The 23,083-nt window shown below is 39.6% G+C and overlaps 1 protein-coding gene across 6 annotated transcripts in view; it reads left to right on the top strand.

Moving 5' to 3' along the window:
* SLC25A21 (solute carrier family 25 member 21) overlaps positions 1–23,083 on the top strand; it is a 274,630-nt gene that overhangs the window by 103,532 nt on the left and 148,015 nt on the right. The gene's annotated exons all lie outside the window — the stretch shown is intronic.

Here is a 23,083-nt window from a genome sequence, read left to right on the forward strand (position 1 = left end):
CCCACTAAATATGTAAATAAGGCTGTAGAGATGGTGACCACCTTGGCTATTTTTTACATAAGTTTTTTTTTAAAAAAATTGCATCAACCCCATGATTCATGTAGGAGGCTCAGGGCATAATTGAAGACTTTAGCACACAGTGGATTAGACACTGGGTTCAGTCAAAGTGTTGATACTGGTATGCAAGATCTCATGCAACCTGGAGGCCACATCCTTGAAGGAGTACCTCCCACAATACCTTCTTAAGATCTGGAAGGCAGACCCTGCTTGTGGCACAAAGCCAGTGAAGCACTGGTACAAGGCAGGGACTTCTCAGTGGCAGCCCCCCAACTACGGAACTCCCTCCTGATTGATACTTGGTTGTTTCCCACATTGCCTCAACTTAGAACGTATTTATTTCACCAGATCTGTGGTAATTGGGAGCTCATTTTCACAGAGAGAGTTTATTGCCGGCCACATTGTGTTACTCTTCCCTGGGTAATTTTAAATTTGTGACAATTATATTAGGTTTTAAGGAGGAAGGGCATGGTAGAAGAGCAGTCAATCACTAAATACCCTCAATGATCCCACTCAATTGCTTCAGTCTGTGGAAATGGCACTGTTACTGTAGCACCCTGCTTGTGGTTAACGCTTAGCTGGAGTGAAATATTCAACGCAGCAATAGAGAAATTAAAATAATAATTTATTTGTCAGACAAATAAATGAGAGACACAGTGGTATATGGTTACCAAAGCTCTGCCCTTCCAGCCCTGATGGCTAGCACTTATATTCCCTCAGCCCAGCCCCCTTGCTCCTCCTTTGGCTGCCTCTGTCCAATCAGCCTGGTTGAAATTCCTATTGGCTGTTTGCTAGAACCAATCATAAAAGATACACCCATTTCCTATTACCTTTTATGGGAGACAAAGAGCTATATTTCCTTCTATCTATAAATGGCAAATAAATAGTCATATATCTTACATTTGCCTCAACAAGGCACCTTAATTACCAGCTCACCTCTTGCCCTCCTTGCCCTATTGCCCTCCAAAACAGATGACTAATGGTTTTAAATTTTTATTTTAAACAGAGGTCAGAGATCTTGGGTTCACATTCTCACGCATCATCAATGAAAGATCTCCTTCTTTGGAGGTCTTTAAGCAGAGGCCTGACAACCATATGTCAGGAGTGCTCTGATGGTGTTTCCTGCTTGGCAGGGGGCTGGGCTCGATGGCCCCTGTGGTCTCTTCCAACTATATGATTCTATGATTCTATGAAATAAGAATCTAACATAAGAATCTAACATTTCTTACTTTCTAAATCCTTTGCATAATTACATTTAAGCCAATATATTTCACACATTAACATATATAGCTTTTTAGAAGGAAACTTAGTAAGAACACTTTCCAAAGCAACCCCCCTTTTCCTGGCCAACTGCTTTTTCTAAAAGCAACTTCTTCAATTTACCCTTTAACCTTTGGCTCAAGTCTCTAATGGAAGACACATGGTATTATTATTTGTTAAACAATGAGTGCTTTTGCAGCTTGATTGTATTCTGCAATTTGTATGGTCAGTGTGACCTTTTGCTCCTAGCCTGTAATTTCCTTTTACAACCCCGAGGCACTCGTCTCCTGCAATAAATCAGGGGGCCCTTATCCAGGAAGATAAACATATGCCAAACCCAGCTGGTCTTCTGCCTGGCATGAGAGATACAAACATTTGCAAATATATTTTTTAAGCTCATTTTAAAATACAGATCTTGATCTGATGCCTCATTCCCCCCTTTCAAGCTCAAGGACCTTCATCCCAAGTGTCCTTGATAGCTTGACCTTCATCATATTCCTGAGGTAAAGCTCTGTATAGGGTCATGATATGAGGTAGAGTTTCATTTGAAATCATCTTGCTAATTGTACTTCTAAAACATGAAATGATACATGGTACCATACATAAAACCATTACTACTACCGTCAAGAAAAACAAGCAAAACAATAGTATCCCTTTGAGTCCCGCAACATTAGGTAACCAATTGGTGAGCCATCCCATATCCCATCCTTCCCATGTTTGTACTGGGACATGTGCTATACTCTCCATCTTTGTGGCCAACACACGGATTGCCTCACCATTATCAGAAATGTTAAAGCAACAGGCATTCCCTGTCAAGTTCAAGACTCCACATAGGCCTCCCTGCCTGGCAAGTACATAGTCCATTCCCATTTTCAGCTGCAAAATGGTGGCTCTACTTTCATCCAACTGTTGTGCAATAAGTCTCAAACTCTGGGCCGTTGCATTGGTTACAAGTTCCACTACTGCTTGCAATCGAATTATTCTGTTTAGATTATAAATAGGATCCCGTGCCCCTTGTATGAGCTCATCAGGATTCCAGGAGGCAGGTTCATAATAGGCTATAATGCGCTCTGGTGGCCAATCATCAGTATCGCTCCAACTTTGGGTACTTCCTCCTGCTATATGAGAAATATCAGCGTTTCTTCGTGTACACTTGGCCGAACTAGTGGGCATAATCCACATTGGTGGTAATACCCATCCCAGGAAACAAGTCCCACTCCATTTGGAAGGGAGTTGCTTGTATGCCCATTCTCCACATATCCACCACAACCATCGGGTCTGAGGTTTTTGGTACCTGATTAAAATGTTTTTGTTTAGGCAAGCCTATCCAGGGACTCTTTTAAATCTACTGTTGATTTTCATTATCTTTTTAATTACTTGTTTTTATTGAAAATTTTAATATTTATTGTAAACTGCTTGGAAGCTTTATTACAGCCAAGTGATGTATAAATTTTGTTAAATGGTCCCAATTGCATATAGTGGTTTTCTGCAGGGGTGAGGAGACTTTGAGGGCAACTTTCTGGAGGCCGCATGCTAATGGTGGGTGGCACCAGAGACAAAGGTGTGTGGAGAAACCAATGCAAATATTTACCTTGTACAGTACACTTAATTTCCACACACTCACACACACCTCTGAATTATCCATTCAGGCAGGAAAGAGTCATTTTCAGATTACCAGGGCCCAGAAATCTAGAAAGGAGCCCAGGGCCCAACTATCTTGCATATGTTTTGTGTAAATATATTCTCAACTGGTATGAATATTGCCATTATTATTATTATTATTATTATTATTATTATTATTATTATTATTTCAGTTATATTTTTATTAAAGATTTCTTAGTTTACAAAAATAAGTGCCTTGTCTCTTTTTTTCAAGTTGCATTTTCTACAGATCAGTTTCATTTGTTGTGAGACATTAGTGTTGCATACAGTATTAGGATAGGAAGAAAAAAGAGGGAAAGAAGGGGAGCAGAGCATAGTGAATGGAGTGGGGTCGGGTGGCAATTCTTCTATTCTTTTACTTAGTGTATGTGTGGGGTTTTTTGTCAGTGTCACTTGTATGAGTTCTCTTACTATTTGCTTGTTGTTGCCATGTTTACTATTAGCATAAAAATGAGATCACACATTTATTTTATATCCCTGGTAAAGATTTTTAGCTGGTCTGCCCTTGCTGGAGGGCTTGGATTTTTTTTCCCCCAGCAGGGCCCAAACCGAACCTCAGGAGCCCTGGTCCTGAGAATGACCTGGAGGTCACATTTGGTCTCTGGGGCAGAGGCTACTGCTATTTTACCGTGGTCACGCCTATGGGCATAACCAGGATTTTTGTTAAGGGGGGCAAGACTTTGTTGGGGTGCAGAACCGCCGTGATTGGTCAGTTAATTAAGGTTTCTATTACTTTACATGATGGGGGGGGGCAGCTGACTCTCTGTGCCCTGTCTTGCTACGCCCATGATCATGCCTTCAACTGTGTGGGCAAAAATAAAAATAAAAATGCAATGTGCTAATATGCTTATAAAGTTGATTACAAAAGATAGTTGTATCAATGAGAATCATAGAATCATAGAATTGCAGAGAGAAGAAACACAAGCATGCCCATTTCAATGCATATATCCAGACTCCCTGGAATCTTAATACAAAATTACATATGTTGATAGCAGAAAAACCAGGGTAAATCAGTTCATGGGATTACAGTTTCATTGCTCTATCTGAAATAAATTCTATGTCTCTATGATTGCTTATATGAATGGAATTCAACTTACTTTGTGTTTTTGTTACAATAGTTTTTTTGCAATCAGCTTTATAAACATATTAGTCCACTGCATTTTTTCCACATAGTTTCAGTTATCCTTCCCCCCCCATCAATTATTCTTTGGGGGACCTGGTCCCCCCCTCCACCTCTGCTGTTTTCTATTACTTGTGTGGAGTATACAGTTGAGCAACATAACAGTTTGCACACATGTAGAATGGGTTCAGTGCCACTTCAAAACAGACACCATTTATTTATTTTAACTTTAGTACTACTGTGTGTGCTTCATTTTCTTTTCAGCACAGTTGAGAGCGACTACAGACTTTCTCTGATTCCCGTAGTCTTCATTTTGAGAAATCAGCTACATCCTTATGAAGGAATGAAAATTACACATAATTCCATTCCCGTCTTCAAATAAAGTCCAGTGCATTAAGTCACAGCTGTCTCAGGTGCTGTAGCTTCCAATTGTGTTACTACCATTAATCCCCCAAGATCATTCTAGGTCTCATTAACCTTGGCAGTCTGGAATGCTAACCACCACTATCAAGTACAAATTAGTTTTCATTGCACATATGCTATTTCCAGTCAACCAAGCTATTTGAGATATTACAAAGTAACCTAACTCTGTTAAATTCTCTTGTGTATAGTGGACAAATTGTATGGATAGGATAATTAATAATGAATAGATATATATTTTGGAGGGCAGACTCTTTCTGTCTCTCTCCCCCTCCCTCTGTCTTCACTTCAAGGGAGTAAGACAAGGAATGGAGACATAAAGTATGTGTGTAGTTTATTCTGTTCTAGTTTATTGATACTAATTTAAATCCTAGGTAAATTTTTCTTGTTTGTGGACATGTGAAGCTCATCTCCCATACTAGTGGGGCAGGGGAGAGAGATGGAACTTTTTAGCTGCTTAGTTATGTCTCCCAAAACTGTAGCTAATAGATTCATTTAATTATTTGTTAGTGTTGCATACTATAGATTTGGGTGGAAACAAGGAATGGCAAGGGAGACAATAGGACAGCACTGAAGCATTGTATCCTTGAGTTATTCCTAAGGCATTTCAGCCATTACTGAGCCCTGAGTAGGCCATTTAACATGGCACACAGTGGGATATGGAAGGTTTTGCCTCATCTACCCTCCCACTCTGTGCATACAGCCTTAATTGTCAATTGGGACGTTCAGTAATACCCGTCAACTGCCCCATTTTAAGCAGAATGTCCTGGAAACACAGAAGCTGATCCCAGCTTCTGTTTGATTCCCAGATATCCCATTGTTTTGGCTGGTGCTCTGGCACAAGTCCTCATGCCAGAGCGCTGGACCAAAAGACTCTCACTCTGGTACTCATGAGCAAGGGGCACATGATCCAGAGTGCCAAAGGTCTATTACTCAGGCATGGCCTACTCACAAGCACCAGGACACCTAAAGGCCCAGCACTCTGGCATGACTCTCTGGCGAGCCCAGAACACTGGTGCCAAAATCTCACACTCTCTCACCCTGCTTGGGGGGGGGGCGCTGTGATCTTGTACAGTGCTCAAAAATGCGTGTTTATGGATGACGTGACTCACCTGGGAGTGACTTCAAGTACGTTTTCCCAATTTCAAGTAGGAAAAAGTTGATTGGTATGCGTTCAGAATGAATGCTCTCACACTGACAATGCCTCACTCATATGACCCTCTCCACCAAAAAGATCTAACAAGTGAGAACTATTTACATAGGGATTTTTCCGCATGCCCCCTTCAAGAAGTAATCAAGTCATAGGCTGCCCGGAACCCAGGCAGGGTGAAACCCAGGGTGAAAGCAAGGTACTGACAGAGCAGCCCAAACTTTGGCTGGGCAAGGGGCAGAGACACCGCCACACCTGCAGCCCCGTTCCTCATACCAGGGTGAAAGGCAGGGAACAGGCCAAAGCCTGCTACAGTTGGTGTAAGTATTGGGCAAAGTCTTCAAGTGACTGCAGTGGGGCCAACTTGGGACCCAACCAAACCCGGTCCAGCTCAGTCCCTTTTGTCCCCAGAACACCCCATTTGTGGGATTTCCCTGGGCTGCTGTTGGTGAGAAGCCTTATAGTACTAGGTAAAAGGTAAAGGACCCCTGGACGGTTAAGTCCAGTCAAAGGCAACTATGGGGTGGCGCTCATCTCGCTTTCAGGCTGAGGGAGCCAGCGTTTGTCCACAGACAGCTTTCCGGGTCATGTGGCCAGCATGAATAAACCGCTTCTGGTGCAACGGAACACCATGATGGAAACCAGAGCGCATGGAAACGCCGTTTACCTTCCAGCCACAGCAATACCTATTTATCTACTTGCACTGGCGTGCTTTCAAATTGCTAGGTTAGGAGGAGCTGGGATAGAGCAATGGGAGCTCACTCCGTCGTGGGGATTCGAACTGCCAACCTTCCTATCGGCAAGTCCAAGAGGCTCAGTGGTTTTTAGATCACAGCGCCACCTGTGTCCCGCTAATCTTTCCTTATAGTACTACTTCATGGGCAGAGATTGGTGGAGCTTTCTGGGCTGGGCTGAGGCAGACCTTTACCTTGTCAAAACCTCCCACAACTACCAGTGTGATGGATTAGGGATATGGATTGCAACCTAAAACAGGTTTGAGTTTCCTCATATATCCCCAGTCACAGATTACTCTGCACACTATCATAACTAAGTATACATTTAAGGCAGAAGTGAAAGGGACAGGGAATCAGTTCCAATTCAGTCATTTCTTCCCAGAGTAAACTAGTGGAGCTTTGAAAAGGAAAGCTATTGCCCAGACAGGTATAAAGGAGATTGTGGTTAGGACAAAATAGCTACTATTAATACTACATATTTACTTCATGTTATTCCCTAGAGGAAATATACATTCTTTAATGTTTTGCAATAAAGGATGAATAACTGAAATGTATATTCAAGTTGAACTTGTCAGCTAATGTAACAGCAGTGCAGTCACTGTGGTTTGGCCATCATAAATTTCCTCTTGCAGTTTAACTGCTTCTATACAGACATTAATTTGACATGCAGTATATTTTGGACTTTCTCAAAGAGTAGTAAGTTGCAGAAATAAAATACTAGGTAGATTACTTCTACTACCTTTATCCACTAGGTGACAGTACAACCCTTTTACCTTTTTTTCTTAGAAAAAGGTAATGGAAAAGAAAAAGGTAACTTAAACAAAAACCTGCTGAATGTGTGCTGTCCAGTTGAATAAATATTATGTAATATGTGTATGGAAATTATCTTTAGCTTTCATATTACTATGAGGAAATATTTATCTTGATTGAAACATCTGGGTGATTCAGACAGTAGACCTTTAAAACAAAACTATACACTTTTCTGCTCTTTTCAAAAAGACCTTTTTACCAGGGCAGGTTATTGTAGAGCAATAGCAAAATAATAGATAATGGAAGTTAATAATGGAAATGAACTATATTTAAGGTAAGAAATATAGAATGTTTGTACTTTGATGTTAGCTCATGTAAAGGTAAATAATTAAAATTCTTTATCCTAAGAATAGTAATGTATGAAATTAGCATTGCAGACAAAACAAATGTGTTATATTTTAATCTTTAAACATTGTTTCAACACCTGCTTTTTACTGTACTTAGCACATTACTGGAATGGTTAATTTATCAAAAAGAACTCCTTTGTTTGAAATGTAGTTTATTTTCAGCATGCTTAATCAGAAGTCTCACTGAGTTCAACACGCTTACTTGCCTGTATATTTTCCCATGAATTTATAATTTGATATATTGTGAAAGAAAGAAAACTATACAGTGTGTTTGGGGTTCAAACGATCACGAATGTCTGCAAAATAAATACTTCATAGTTTTTGTTCATAAAAATCTTACCTGTTTAAATGTTTGGAGGCTCACACTTATTACCACTTACAAATAGAGTTGTTCTCTATAATGCATCGTGTTGCATAAACTTTGGGAATATTAGATAAGGTATTCCTTAGAATATAGCTTAACATATTTATTGTTTATACAAAACTGCATAATGTTAATATTTCAAATATTAAAAACAGGAATATGAATAGCAGCAAAATTAAGACGAGTTGGATACTGTGACTATAAATACTCAATTCTAATTAAAGCAAGTTTCTAAATGAAGCACGGTATGCACTTGCACATTTTATCATGACAGGTGAATTTCTGTTTGCTTTTCTTTCAAAAAGGCATTTTTTGGGTAGCAATTAGAAGATTTATATATTATTTACACTCCATATGGAAAGCATGCAAGACTGTCAAAAAAGTTAGCCCATTTTTGTTGTTAGTTCCTGAGCACAAGAATTTATATTGTTGAAACACATGGAATATTATAGACACCCACTTTAAACTGATTCCCTTGTACCACGACTGCAAGGGAATCCATGGATGGCAGCTGGACCTTTTCTCACCTGGACCTGTTATTCTTTCTGGTCCTCTCACATCCACCACATAGGATACCGCTGACATCTCTAATTGCACTGATCATCTGTTGATAGCATTGCACTGGGCTGACCAATTTCTTTCTTGCCCCAGTAGATGATTAGTGTTTTGGAAGGGGACAGTTTCACGCACCAGAGCTGATGCACAGCTTACTGGCTGATGTAAGGATTTCCGGACTGAAACACAATGTATCTCACACTTTCTAAGAAATGTGATTCTCTCTGTCTCCCTTCTTAGGCTTGTGGGCAAAAGACTGCATGCATGCGCACATTTATACTTGTGTTCAGTGCATAACACAACGCTTTATTTCACTTCCACTCCTCATTCCAAGAAAAATTAGAGTGTTTTGTTCATGTGAGAGGCGGTTGTAGCCTTTATTTATCTCCCTTAAACAAGAAAGGCAGCAAACCAGGTAAATGTGAATTCTGGTGATAGAGTGAGAGAAAGCACCACATTGAAAAAATTAGATAAAAGAATGTAAAATGGCTGAACAATAGTCAGTGTCATCCTAAAGGATGTTTACCTGGAACTAAGGTAATTGATGATAGGAAGCTAACAACTTTACACAACTTGTAGTTTGAAGAGGAAAATTATCTGCCTTAGGTTTATAAAAGCTATTTGAAAAGACTGTAATTTGAAGTGTGTGTGATGATTCAGGTGGAACAGGGATACTGTACTTTAGAATCAGCACTATTATAACTGTACTTTAGAACTGCTGTTGTTAATATCTACACTAGAAACCTCTGTTTTTAGATGTAACTGAATCTAGTACTTTTTTGTGGGGGAGATTAATATCGTTCATATGGTCTCCTCTTGGCAATGAATTTATAGTTCTCACTTGGAATTTATAGTTCTCACTTTTATAAAAAGGAAAAGAGAAATTTTGAATGACCGTAACTTCAAGCTTTTTTCCAATTGATAATATATGTCACTTCCTGATTATACATGGCAACTAAACTGTGGGTATCTGAATGCAAGAAAGTTACCACATTGACAACATTTTCAGGAAATGAGCATTTCAGAAAGAAGCATGCCATCAGTTTCTGTAGAATTCCTCTCCATGATTAGCAGAACATTCTCTATAATGAAAATGGCTTGCAAAAACAGAGCACACTATTTTGTAAGAAGTTTGGCCAATTTATTGTCTCCAGATTCCCTTTCTGCTACATAGAGACAAGTGCATATAAAATAATGTTTGCTCAGCCTCAGTCTTTCAGCAAGCTTCTTTTAAACTGTGGATACGATGGCTCCCTGCATTATGGCTATCTAGAGTTTTTCTTATGTTTGCTCCAGCGATTTACAAACTGCATTCAGAACCCACATCAATTGGTGGGAAAGCTGAATGTCATTTTACCCTCATTTACTGTGCAATCCTATACTTGTCCTGCTCAGAAGCCAAGTAAATGCTGACATTTTCTTTTTATTGTTAGGGTAGTATTTATGATGTGTTGGATCACAAGGATGATTTTCCATTGAGGCATATATTATAAAAAAATATTATGGGCTCAAGCGTCACTGCTAATTTCCATATTCTAATTGCATGTGATTAATATAACACTCGTGAAAATAATGCTGGAAGGAAAATTACCAAACAGCAGCTGGTAGGCATAAGGCGCCCCCCCCCCCATATTTTTAAGATGAAATGCTTCCTTTCACTAAGAACTTTGTGAAGAAAATGATGCGTAGAAATTACAAAGTTGAAAAGAGGAAAGAAGCTCAGGACTTCCCCCACTCCTTTTTGTTTTTTATTTATTTATTGAGGTGTACAGTTTTGAACTTTAGCTTGGTCTTGAGCAGGGGGTCAGCAACCTTTTCCAGCTGTGGGCCAGTTCCACCGTCCCTCAGACTATGTGGTGGGCCGGACAGTATTTTGAAGAAAAAAATATGAAAGAATTCCTATGCCCCACAAATAACCGAGAGATGCATTTTAAATAAAAGCACACATTCTACTCATGTAAAAACACCAGGCAGGCCCCACAAATAACCCAGAGGTGCATTTTAAATAAAAGGACACATTCTACTCATGTAAAAACACACTGATTCCCGGATCATCTGAGGGCCGGATTGAGAAGGCGATTGGGCCGCATCTGGCCCCCGGGCCTTAGGTTGCCTACCCCTGATCTTGAGGATTAGAAGCTCACTTTTATAATAAATGATTGAATATTCAGGTTTCCACATATTTACATGTATACACAGTCAAACCATCCCAGGATGTGCAAAAGTTTTTCATGGATCACAGGCCACTCAAAAGTTACATTTTGTCTAGCCCTGAATTATACAAAGCGATGAAATGTGTGTGAGAGAGAAAAGAATATTTAAAGTTCAGGGGAGATTTGGTTAAATAGTGAACATGCCCAAGGTTTAAACACACACACACACACACACACACACACACACAGCCCGTTCTGGAAGTAAATTGATTTGCGTTCTTTTCACTAACCTCTGCACTCCAGAGGTAACAAACAGATCAGGTATATGGTAACTTTTAAATAACTGAAGCTTCTGTGCTCTTGTCCCCCCACCCCCAGTGATCCAACAACAAGTTGCTATTTTGAAACGTTGAGAGAGAGAGAGAGAGAGAGAGAGAGAGGACAAGGAATGTCCACAGACAACTCCATGGCTCTATAAACATGCACTTTATTTGCAGGTGAGGGAGAGAAAAAAATGAATCAAGTGTCCAGGTGCAAAACACGTACAGAAGGCAGGGTGTGAAAATGTACGCCAACTGCCCCAGAATAACCACAGTGTTTTATTGGGTACGCAATGAAACAGCCGCTGGTTTTCAGCAAGGCCCTGCAAATAAATAAATAAATATGGAAAGAGGTGGTCAATACAGAGAATTAACAGCAAAGCTGTCTGCCTCTCCAGGATTAGATTTCTTTATGGCTCTAAATCTAAGGGTCCATTCATTCATTTTCTGCATTCCTTTTCTTGCCAGCCTTGACTTCCGATTATATTCATTTGCTGAGATGAATTAACTGTATCTTTGGGAAATGTTCAGATTGTCTCCAAAAGCTTTCTAAAGGCTCACTCCATATCTAATTTGTACACATAAGGCAGATCGTTATGGACTGTGAGGGATAGCTACCTTCTTCCACTAGAGAGTAGTGACTGAAAATTCGAGATAAATTTGTGGATAAACAGTTCAAATCATTAGCTGCAATGCCCTAGGTACAAGTATAGAAGAACTGGACTAGACTGCATCAAAAACATTTCTTTTCCTATTTAAACTCTTTTAACAATGTCTAGTTTAGCCATGAAAAACATTATCTATTTTCCCATGGTTTCCTTTTACACTGCACTGGGAAATTTTTTATTTCATAAGGGGCCAACTTCCCCTGACCTCAGTAAAAGAGGACCAGGCCAGGAGTACAATCACGATTAGGTTGCTTTTCAATCATTTGGTAAAATAACGGTTAGGCTGCAGAATTCCAGAAGAAAGCTTTGTTTCTTTCCATTGGATATTTTTAATGTGGCAGCAAAAAATTAATTTTTGGTATAGAAAAGTGAGAAAATGGGAAACGAAACCAAAGGGGGAAAAAGACATACATGGCATGGGAGACATTAAGGGGAAATAGAAACACCTAAGGAATTTTCTGTTTCAGAGTGGTTTTTTTTATAGAAAAGATACCAATTAATGTAATGCATATGTTTTGCAAATGAAAAACCATATTCATTCCATTTGTTAATTTGTATTTGCTAGGTCACTTTAAAAGTTACAAATTAGTTATTAGCAGGAATGAACTGTCAACATAATATTGCAAGGTACAATAATCTGCAAAATGATTTGGAAACATCACAAAAATAAATAAACAATGGCAGAAGGTATTCTTAAGTTCTTTAAAAGCAGAGAGCCTTTTCTTTTCAAATTACAGAATGGGTTATGACTGCTTACTACATACAGTTTTGCTTGGATAATTTTTGTAATCCACATGAAAATTTAGTTCTGGAGACTAAAGTTAATTTAGGAATTACTAACTTCGATTGACTTACAATGCTATCCTATATGTGTCTACTGCATATATGTGTCTACTGAAAAATATGGCTCATTAAATAGAATGATACAATTCTGAGCAGATATGAATGGAAATTTTTCACACTTGCATTTTTTCAATTAATGTGAAATTTGAGTTTATATGCTTTGATGTCAGGGCTGGAAAAATACACTTGAAAGCTAGATGCTCATGCTGTGGTATTAGGTAATTCTATAGAACTAATCTAGATTTTTATCTGAAATGAACTATTTTAATATTATAAATGTAGATATGGTGAACAGAACCACCATCCAAAGCACACTTACTTAGATATGATTTCCATTGCAGTCAGCTGAACACCCAGTTTTTCAAAACCTTTCATATTCCAAATGCTTCCTTTAGGAATAACTCTAAAAAGGGTAGGTGTTTAGTTATGAAGATTAAAATTTTTGGAGTTTGCTTTGTCACAGAATTGGCAGCGACAAAGGAGCAAGGAGACCACAATAATCATAAAATCAGCTTAAGAATCATTGAATGTATTCTTTAACCTTAATTATTTTATCTTTTTTCAAGGTTTTGTACTCATGTCTATGAGGCAGCTTTTCTTTAAACAAAATGACACATTATGTTCAGATATATACAGTACATGACAGTAATTCAAAGGACTTGCGATCATTAATTGGGCTTATTGTCATCGCTGAATCTTCAAGCTAACTTGAAAGTCCCTGCATACAGTGTATTTCCAAAATCCACTGCTCGGATGAGGCCGACATTTTATGGGTCAATTTGTGTGCCTGCTTTAAAGGCCACAGAAGTAACAAGAGAACTGAAAACTTCAGGAGAGGCAGAAGAAGTTTTGTTAAAGGGAGCATTCCAATCCATTTAGCAGCTTCACAAGTCCTAATGAGATGATAACTCATCGAGTCAAGCGTATTTGTTACTTTCAGGAAGTGCACCTCACGTAAATGAAGGGATTATTTGAAGAAGGATCATAGAAGGGTGGGGACTGTTTGTGATTCAGCTTGGAAAAGGCAGGCACAGATTTACTTTGGTGTTCAGTAACCCACCAGTATTCGGTTCCCTCTGGTGTAGCTATCTGGTCTTTATCTGGTGTGATTCATGGCTTGTGAACTGAGAAGATGGAAGACACTTTAGAAATGGATTCTTTGTTCAAGCAGATAAAACATACTTTGTACAAAGACTGTACTTTTTGCTGAATTTAAGAGACAAAGTATAAATGAGTCGGGTAATTAGTTTGAAATATTTCTACTTGTTTATTATGTTACTGTGAATCAAAACTCTTATTACTGAATTCCTTTAATAGTATATTTATTATATCATTGCACAGGAAGATCTACATTAAGGTTATCCCGTTTTATCCTCTAAACCCTGTGAGGTAGGGGAGACTGAGAGACCCATGACCATCTGCAGAGTGAATAAGCAGCTTTGGGGAGTGGCGATTAGATTAGAGAAAGGAGCCGGAGAAGAGTTCAGATCATGCCATTCCTGATCTTCTCTGGATCTGCTAATTAGAAAAAAAGAAAAAGAAAATCAAAGATTTGCATGATGTCTAGTTTAGCCCCTTGTGAGAACAGAAAAGGCTGCATAAAATAGGTCATTTAAAAATAATTACCGGTATATGCTTATCTCCATATCTGATTCAAGATAGCTATCTATGAGCAAAGTTTCACACATGGAAAGAGTGCCTCCTAAATCTATTAATGGAAGGGTGACGGTGAGGAGTCTTACGAATTCTACCCTACAGCCCCTAATACTATACCGTGGACATTAGGGGAGACCTTCAGGAACAGTATGGAATGGAGGGAAGGGTTCGTGGGAGGGGGCAAAAATCCCCTCTCCCTTCAATAGCAAAATTCTCTGCTGGATTGAAGGCCATTTCGTTCATTAAATATGTCCTTTGGAGAATAGCAGGACACATTTTGATCCAATCTGATACGCTTTGCTTGCTAATTTCCATTTTGTCTGGCAAATGGAACAGAGACTAATGGTTTGGCCAAGGTTAGCAGGAAGCTGTCATGGTTGGAAAGATTGTTGGACTGGGCTAACGCTGGCACTGTACTTCAGCCAAAATCCAGAAAAAAGTTCATACCTTACTTTGCACATCTGGTAGCACCTTAAGACATTTTGCTTTACATAGTGTAAAGGTAAAGGTAAAGGTACCCCTGCCCGTACGGGCCAGTCTTGACAGACTCTAGGGTTGTGCGCCCATCTCACTCAAGAGGCCGGGGGCCAGCGCTGTCTGCAGACACTTCCGGGTCACGTGGCCAGCGTGACATCACTGCTCTGGCGAGCCAGAGCCGCACACAGAAACGCCGTTTACCTTCCCGCTAGTAAGCGGTCCCTATTTATCTACTTGCACCCGGGGGTGCTTTCAAACTGCTAGGTTGGCAGGCGCTGGGACCGAGCAACGGGAGGTCACCCCGCCGCGGGGATTCGAACCGCCGACCTTTCGATCGGCAAGCCCTAGGCGCTGAGGCTTTTACCCACAGCGCCACCCGCGTCCCACATACATAGTGTACAGCAACCTTTTTGCTGAACTCATGGCACTTTGTCAGATAATGTGAGGGTGCTGATACTTAAAGAAAAGCTATTGTTTTCCCAATTTCAGAAAGGTAGCCGTGTTGGTCTGCCATAGTCAAAACAATTTTTTTTTCCCTTCCAGTAGCACCTTAAAGACCAACTAAGTTAGTTCTTGGTATGAGCTTTCGTGTGCATGCACACTTGTGTATCTGAAGAAGTGTGCATGCACACGAAAGCTCATACCAAGAACTAACTTAGTTGGTCTTTAAGGTGCTACTGGAAGGAAATTTTTGTTTTTGTTTTTCCCAATTTGTTTTATTATTTCAGAAAAAAGCCCTTCAGTCCTGGGGGGGGGGGAACCTGTGACCCTCCAGATGTTTTAGGGCTTTTAACTCTCATCAGCCCCAGCCAGAACGGCCAACAGTGAGGGATTATGGGAGTTGAAGTTGAACAAGAAGTTCCCTATCTCTACTGTAATTCTACATTAGATGAATGTATGTGTCTAAAATATCATTACACAAATTGTATAGCTGTAGTCGAGAAGAGGTAACAGCCACACAAGTACTTCAGTTTAAGCTTGCTGCTTTAGAAAAATAGTTATTTCTAAAACCTATGCCATAATTATTATTGCAGGGTGTTTTTATTTTGTTCTGTTGTTTTAGTATTCAATGTGCTAAATGTTTTGTCAGAGATTTAAATATTTGGCTCCCCCAAATAATGAAGTCTAATCTGAGTGGAGATCATTATAAATTATAATGGTGATTTCAAGTCAATATTTATTATTTTTCCATGAAAAGTCAACCGATTTGGAAGATTTGCTCTCCCCCCCCCCCAAAAAAAATCAGAATTATTGAAAGAGCTTTTATTTAATTTCATTAAACTCCTGCCGGTAGTGAACCTACCAGGTGATGATGCAGGACAGAACCTTCTTTGTAGTGGCACCCCATTTGTGCAATGTTGTCCAACATTGTTACCATTTTTTGGCTAGATCAAGACACATTTATATGCCCATACATTTTAAAGGTTCGGGGAGTTGTTTAAGCTGCCTGTTGGTGGATGTTGTTAATTTTCAGCTGCCTTTATTTGTTTTGACGAAGTGTTTTCGAATTGACTATTGTAGGGTGTGTTTATTTTTTACCTTCTGTACCTTGTCTGGTATTTGTACCAGGGTGTGGTACTGAAAGGCAAGTTACAGTTTTTGTTTTTTTAATAAATAAATCCTGGTCCTAAATTTAAAAATGGAACAGTGTGGAGAGGAGGTAAAAAGAAAGACTAATATTTGGAGGGTAATTAAATTGCTCTCACTCCCCCCTCCCCCCCAAAATATTTGAAAGCCTTTTCACCATTTTTTGCATAGTTCCTGCTAGTTTAGTGAACTGACCCCATTGCTCAAAAAGAGTTAATTTTGTTTGTGGTTAATTCATTATTTACTCGATCCCTCTCTGGGCAGGAAACCATGGGATCTTTTTCATCAGTCATTTTTACTTCCTGCAGATAAACTCTTGTTCAAGCAGCTTAGAAAATTATTCAACTTCCCTCCCAGAACAATTTTTAATCAGGAAAAGGGGTACTTTTCAGAACATGCATTTTATTTGCACAAGGCATGGTCTGATGGATTAACCAGATGTAGAGAAATTGACATTAGTACTTAACTGAGCAGTTCGGTATTCTCCACTGGGTTCCACATTAAGAGACCAAATAAAAATGGCAATTAAGCAGTTGTGAATGAATGACTCTGCAGCAGATTTTCGACGTACATTTCTCTAGCCATTGGGCACGTCCCCTAGAACATGAGATGTTCTTCTGGCTGGATATTATAATATTACTGAATGACTACAAGTGACTGTTTACTAAGTGGCAATTTAAATCATTTGGTAAGTCTGCCCTTTCAGAAGAGAATTTCATTACACATGGGTACTTGATCACAGGTCCAGGTAAGCAGGGGAAACAGAATGTTCTAGACAACCACCTTACTGAGTGGCTGCAGGCATGCTGCACTAACTTCACATTGAGTGCCTCTGTGATAAGTGATATATTACACTCACCAGCTATTCAATTTGCATTGCCTTAAATCCACACAAATGACACTATCCTATGCTGTGTTATCCAGAGTTACTGTCAATAACAACCAGTTCTTAGGCTCTGGCTTGGGTCTAAATATGTTTATAACCCACATAATCCCAGCAACTGTAATGGCCTTTTGTAATGAGTCATATGTGTCATAAAATTTCACCCACAATGAAAAGAGTAGCAATTTTCAATCCGCTTACAACCAATGGCAAATAAACCAGGCAAGCCAGCATCTATAGTGTTGCTCTGGGGTTTCTTTTGGTCTTGTTTTATATTCTATACACTTTCTTGTGCAATGATTGTGCAATACTAAGAATCAACAAAAACTACCTTGCTAGGTTAGATGGGCTTATTCTGTACTCAGTTGGTCTATCTTATGTTTTTGATTAACCCAAAGAGGGAAGGGAAAGAAGCCTACATATTGTCGAAGTGGAATTGTTAGGGCAGGACAGAACTTTACATGCAAATGCTAATGATGTTGTTGAAATTCAGCTCCCATCAGCCCCAGGTACCACGGTCAATAATCAGGGATGTTGGGAGTTCTGGTCCTTCAAGTTCAAGAGGGCACCACGTTGACTACCTTGTCCTAGAAATCAACAACAACTTTGGAAGAAGTGATTTGATGCGGACAGGTCTTAAGGAGACAAGGTCTTTCCCAGTCACCACTTTCCGCCTGCAACTCAGCTTCTTTATTCACCATACAGGGTTCCAGACATCTGTTTACCTGACACATCTGGAACTCTGCAGGGCAGGGAAGCAATTGGGGAGAGTTTCACGGGGAAAGCAGTAGGTGCCACACCATTTCTGCTTCAAATCACCCTCTCCTGAAATGGTTCCGCCTAGAAGTAGAAGCTGTCATGCTTTTATTGCAAACGTTAACATGTAACATGTAGTTCTGCCCCAAATTCAATCATCAAACTGCAATGCATTTTAAAATGCCCAGTTAAACACAAAAATAAAGCATCTATCCTTGATAAGTATAGGGAAGCAGAATGTCCACAAGTAAGTCGGCAGCCAGATTTATTTTATTTTAAGACTGGGGTCACATCAGACTTCTTGCAAATGTTTGAATCAACTTTTTCCAAATAATTGAATAGGCTTTTAGTAATATTTGATAGCAACCTGTGCTTATTTTGTTTACATTTAACTTTTTTAATCCCTAGTTTCCCAGTTACCAACTGGGAAATAACTGAGTTTTCACCTTTCCTTCCACCATTTTTATTATTGCTGTTACTATAGTGCTTGCTTCAATGTATATTCTACCTTTCCACAGTACTTGTACTCAAGGCAGCTGAGCCATATCTTTATTATCCTAAATATTACAAAGAGGGAAATGTACCTTTAGATTATTAGTGCCTTGATATTATCTTCTTAAATGGACTCAGGGGTGGGGGTGAAATAACTGACCCACTGTCTTTCTCTTTCTCTTTTTATACAGATGGGCTTCATTAGTTCATCCTGTCAGGTTTACCAAGCGAGTGTTGATAAATTGCTCTCCTTCCTCGCGTCAAAGAAGGAGAGCAATTTCAAAAGTCTCCATGTTGTTTTACACTTAAAAGCCGAATCTGAAAAGGGACCTTTTACAATTCCACTCACAGAGAATGTTTAAGAGTGTTTTCCATTAGTTATTTTAAAAGGTAGTTAAAGGCATATGACAAAGTATTAGGTTGTTTTCACAACTGTTTTTATATCTGCTTACTTTAAATGGTTGACTATAAATTCTGCTTTTTAACAACTGGCATTCAGTTGTCTTGGATGCTATAAAATTACACACTGCAGACACCTTTTTGGGGGGGGAGGGGGGAGATGTATTTTTAAAATATAAGTCACTTGCTTTGTCTCCAGAATAAATTCTCTTTAATCTTTATCAATTTCTGCGACTACTGATATCTCTTCTAATAATGTGGTCCTACGGGTATAATCACTGTGAGAAGGGATTTATCCATAGTGTGATACTTCCATTAGCTCCAGCCCAGTGCCAGCAGTCAAAGAGGTATCCATGCCACAACTCTCTTGTGTTGGATTAATGCAATAGCGCTGCCTCTGTGTAGCATAAAGTCACACATTTTAGTGTACAAATGTTTTGGTAATGCCCTCAGCCTAGCTGCTTTTTGAAGTTTTACCATCACATGGGTACAACGAGGTACCATGGGTCAGCATAGAACACCAAGTCTTTTTTCCTTCTTCTTTTTTTGCAAAATGGGCATGGGTTTTGTTACTAGTCGAACTGCAAACCATGTCAAAGAAAAAACTGGTCCAGCTACCTTTAAAAAAACCCCAAAAACTTCATTCTGACCCAGATGCTAGAATAATGTCTGTGTAAAAAGTAAGAAATTTGGCTCAGTTACCAACAGAAAATAAATAAATAAATAAATAAATAAATATGTTTTGAATAATTGTCAAGAATGATATTTCCATTTTACATTCATGCATAAACAGTACAGCTGATGCATCCACACTGTGGCACCATCTTACACACACTACGACACTTGTTGCTGTCAATGTGTGTGGTTCTTTCACATATACCGCCACATAGTGTATGGTTCTGCCACATGGCTAATCATGCACAAGAGAGATGTCAGGGCCAAGTATCTGGTTGCCGAACAATATAGTACTGTGACAGGTGCAGAATCTGCTCTCATGCCCTCTTCCCTGTGTGTCCTGTGTCCCTTGATCTGCCCCAGGCTCCACTCCCTGGCCCAGCCAAGTTGCCAGAATTTTTAAGCTAAAAAAATGGCAAGCCTAAATACAACGGAAATCACATGTGCTAGTATCAATAGATGCCCTTGATACTGATTCAGCCTGGAATTAAAATAGCAGTACAGTACAACACTGGAACATGTGCCATTGCATTTCACATGATTCCGTGTTATTATCACCATGTGCTGGCCCATTTGCGGTTTTGGAAACTGCAAAAGAATTAAAAAGAGATGTAATTGTGTGGTGACACCCTCATTACTTTTGTACTGTTATGCAACTGCTTAAAATTATAAAAATCAACGGCCACACAGTTTCTTTGGATATTGGAACTTAAAGGTCTAAAGTTTATAAAACACAAATGAATGCAATCTGAAATTATGCTCACGTTTAGTTTCTATGGTTAGTCTGGACAAATATCTCAGATATCAAGATTCTGTCAATGTGACAAATGTAAACACTGTTGGGATACTGCCAGGGAGACAAAGTCCATCATAGCCCCCAAGCCAGCTGCTGGACGATCCATCGATCTCCCGTAGACACGCAGTATCAGCAATTAGCGACACGAAGCCTCAGAAATAGCTTGCCACATTCTTGGGCTGGTGCACACTCTATCAGCAGAATTCACACAGCGAAAGATGCACAGCAGGAGAGCATATTTACAAGTTTATTCAGCGTTGGTCAGAACAAAGGAAAACATGACTGCCTGCTTGCGTGTTCAGGCACCGAGAGAAATGAAAGCAAAGACACAACAGAAACATCCTGTGAAACAGGAAATACGCAGGCTGTGACACAAACATCCTGCTCCCTTTTAAGGTGGAACGGAAATATCCTAACAAACACTAATGATTATCATTTGATTTTGTATATTACATAGCTATTTGCAGCTTCCCAGAAATATACCCCCATATTAGACTTTCTGTTTTTAAAGATGAAGAGCTACGGTTTCAAGACAGAGATTTGCACAAGGCCTCTCTCTTTGCTTCGGCTGAGGGTCGTGCTCTATTTCAGTCCCCAATGAAAAAGTTCATATTTTCTCTAGAATTGTTTCCATCACACTACTATGTCTCTGCTTTTAATTTTTGCCCAGTGTTAAAGAATGCAATAAAACAGGAGTTGAATGAAAGCAGCCCATTGAAAAGCTTCTGAGTCAGAATCTCTTGCTGACCACACTTGCTTATTAGTGTCAAACTGTTATATGGTTTGATGGGCTGGTAAATCTTTAGTGTTAGCCACAAAGGACTAGAAGTAAGACGTTTGCCACAGAAATCTTAGGCATCCTGCAAGTGTTGTTCACATGTTATATGTGTGTAGGGTTGATCAACATGGATGTACAGTGGTACCTCAGGTTAAGTACTTAATTTGTTCCAGAGGTCTGTTCTTAACCTGAAACTGTTCTTAACATGAAGCACCACTTTAGCTAATGGGGCCTCCTGCTTCCACTGCGCCGCCAGAGCACGATTTCTGTTCTCATCCTGAAGCAAAGTTCTTAACCTGAAGCACTATTTCTGGGTTAGCGGAGTCTGTAACCTGAAGCATATGTAACCTGAGGTATCACTGTATTGTGAAAATGTTAAAAGGCAGCCTAGGGAGATGGTGGCTATTAAAAAAAAGTACTGCTGTCTGTCCTGAATCTGATATCTGACAGATTTTTTTAACTTATTTTTTTTAAAGAGGTTGTTAAAACCTTTATTATTTATAACATTTGTTCAAGTTTACTTGAGAGAAGATTGATGAGGTCATGAGAGAAATTTCCAACAATCTTTATCGTATTGCGCTTGTGGCTGTGAAGCCTCAGTCATTGTGTGCTTAGTATCTTCAGTTGATCTAGGAACTAAGCTTCTGTGAGGGAAGGGAAATTTGTCAGTTCGTCTCCGGCTAAAATCTGACATGGAGACAGGGTGAAGGCTGAGAAGAAGTCCTGGAACATAGGGAAGCTAAGGGATAGGGAGCCCAGAAGCAAGAAAATGCGAGGAAGGGTGTAGCAGAATAGAGGAAAAAAGAAAAAAAGGGGAGGAGAGAAAGCCAATTTCAGATTTGACATTATAGTGAATTGGGGATGAAGGACAATGTTTGTTTTTAACAAATCTAATTTGGTTCTGAATAATAAGTCAATTGGAAACACACAGAGCAGCTCTGAAACAGATTGTGCCCCCCAACACACACACACACACACACACACACACACACACACACACAAACGCCATATCTTGTGACTGGCCCCCCCTAGCCTGCATACTACTGACTGTTTAGGTTTGCAAGTTTTTTGGGTAGAGGAAAGGATGCAGAACTTTTATTCTGCAGAGCAAAACACAGCATTCAATTGTTAACCATCTTTTCAAGTATATGTCATATTATTTTTCCAGTTGTGTGCCCCCCCCGCCCCTGATTGCTCTGAAGTCTACAAACAGCTACGGTAAATACTCTGTCTAGATTCAAGTCATAATGCTTTATGGCTGCTGGATACACATGAGAAGATAGCTGGATAGTGATCCTTTACTGACTCACAATCCTCTCATGTTCTGTCAAGTCCGGTTGCCAAGTTTCAATCAGTTGAAGGGTTTTAACCAGTACCACAAGCTGGGTGGAGACTAATACCCTGATCCGTAATACATTTACTCAAAAGGAAAAGTCCACTAAATGCAATGGAACCTATCCTTACATTTAGCAAACACAGAGGAGGAGCTAAAAGTTCCCCATTGCTGTTGATGCTGAAAGGGACTGTGGCAGGTGGAGGTGAAGCTCTTGGATTGTGTCTCTTCCTGGAAGTAGGAATAAGGCCTTCTCCTGCTGCCTTGACCACCAGCCATTATAGCAACCAAGTAATCCTTTCAGATTCCCAGCACTACGTGCACTTGGTGCAACAAGTTAGCCATCCTCTTTCTTGCAAGTGAAACATGTATGCATGGAAATTTTTAAATTCATTCTTAGCTACTATAAAAAAAAAACTATGATGCTGTGTGACTGTGAACATACTTTATGCACCCCAGAGCATCTGGGGCCTCTATTTAAAGCAAAGAACTGATCATATTAAATGAGCTGACACAACCATAACCCACCAGAATTGGAAAAGACAACTGGGTTTCTTGCAGATATATACTGCTCAAGAGTAGGAAATTTGACTTTTTCCTTATTTCACGTGGCTACTATTGTTATTGCAGAGCAAAGACCAGGCAAACCCTAAAACAGATGTAAAATACAGTGGTACCTTGGGTTACATACGCTTCAGGTTACATATGCTTCAGGTTACAGACTCTGCTAACCCGGAAATAGTGCTTCAGGTTAAGAACTTTGCTTCAGGATGAGAACAGAAATCGTG

Source organism: Podarcis raffonei, chromosome 1 (assembly GCF_027172205.1).
Source record: "Podarcis raffonei isolate rPodRaf1 chromosome 1, rPodRaf1.pri, whole genome shotgun sequence".
In the NCBI taxonomy this organism is placed as follows: Eukaryota; Metazoa; Chordata; class Lepidosauria; order Squamata; family Lacertidae; genus Podarcis; species Podarcis raffonei.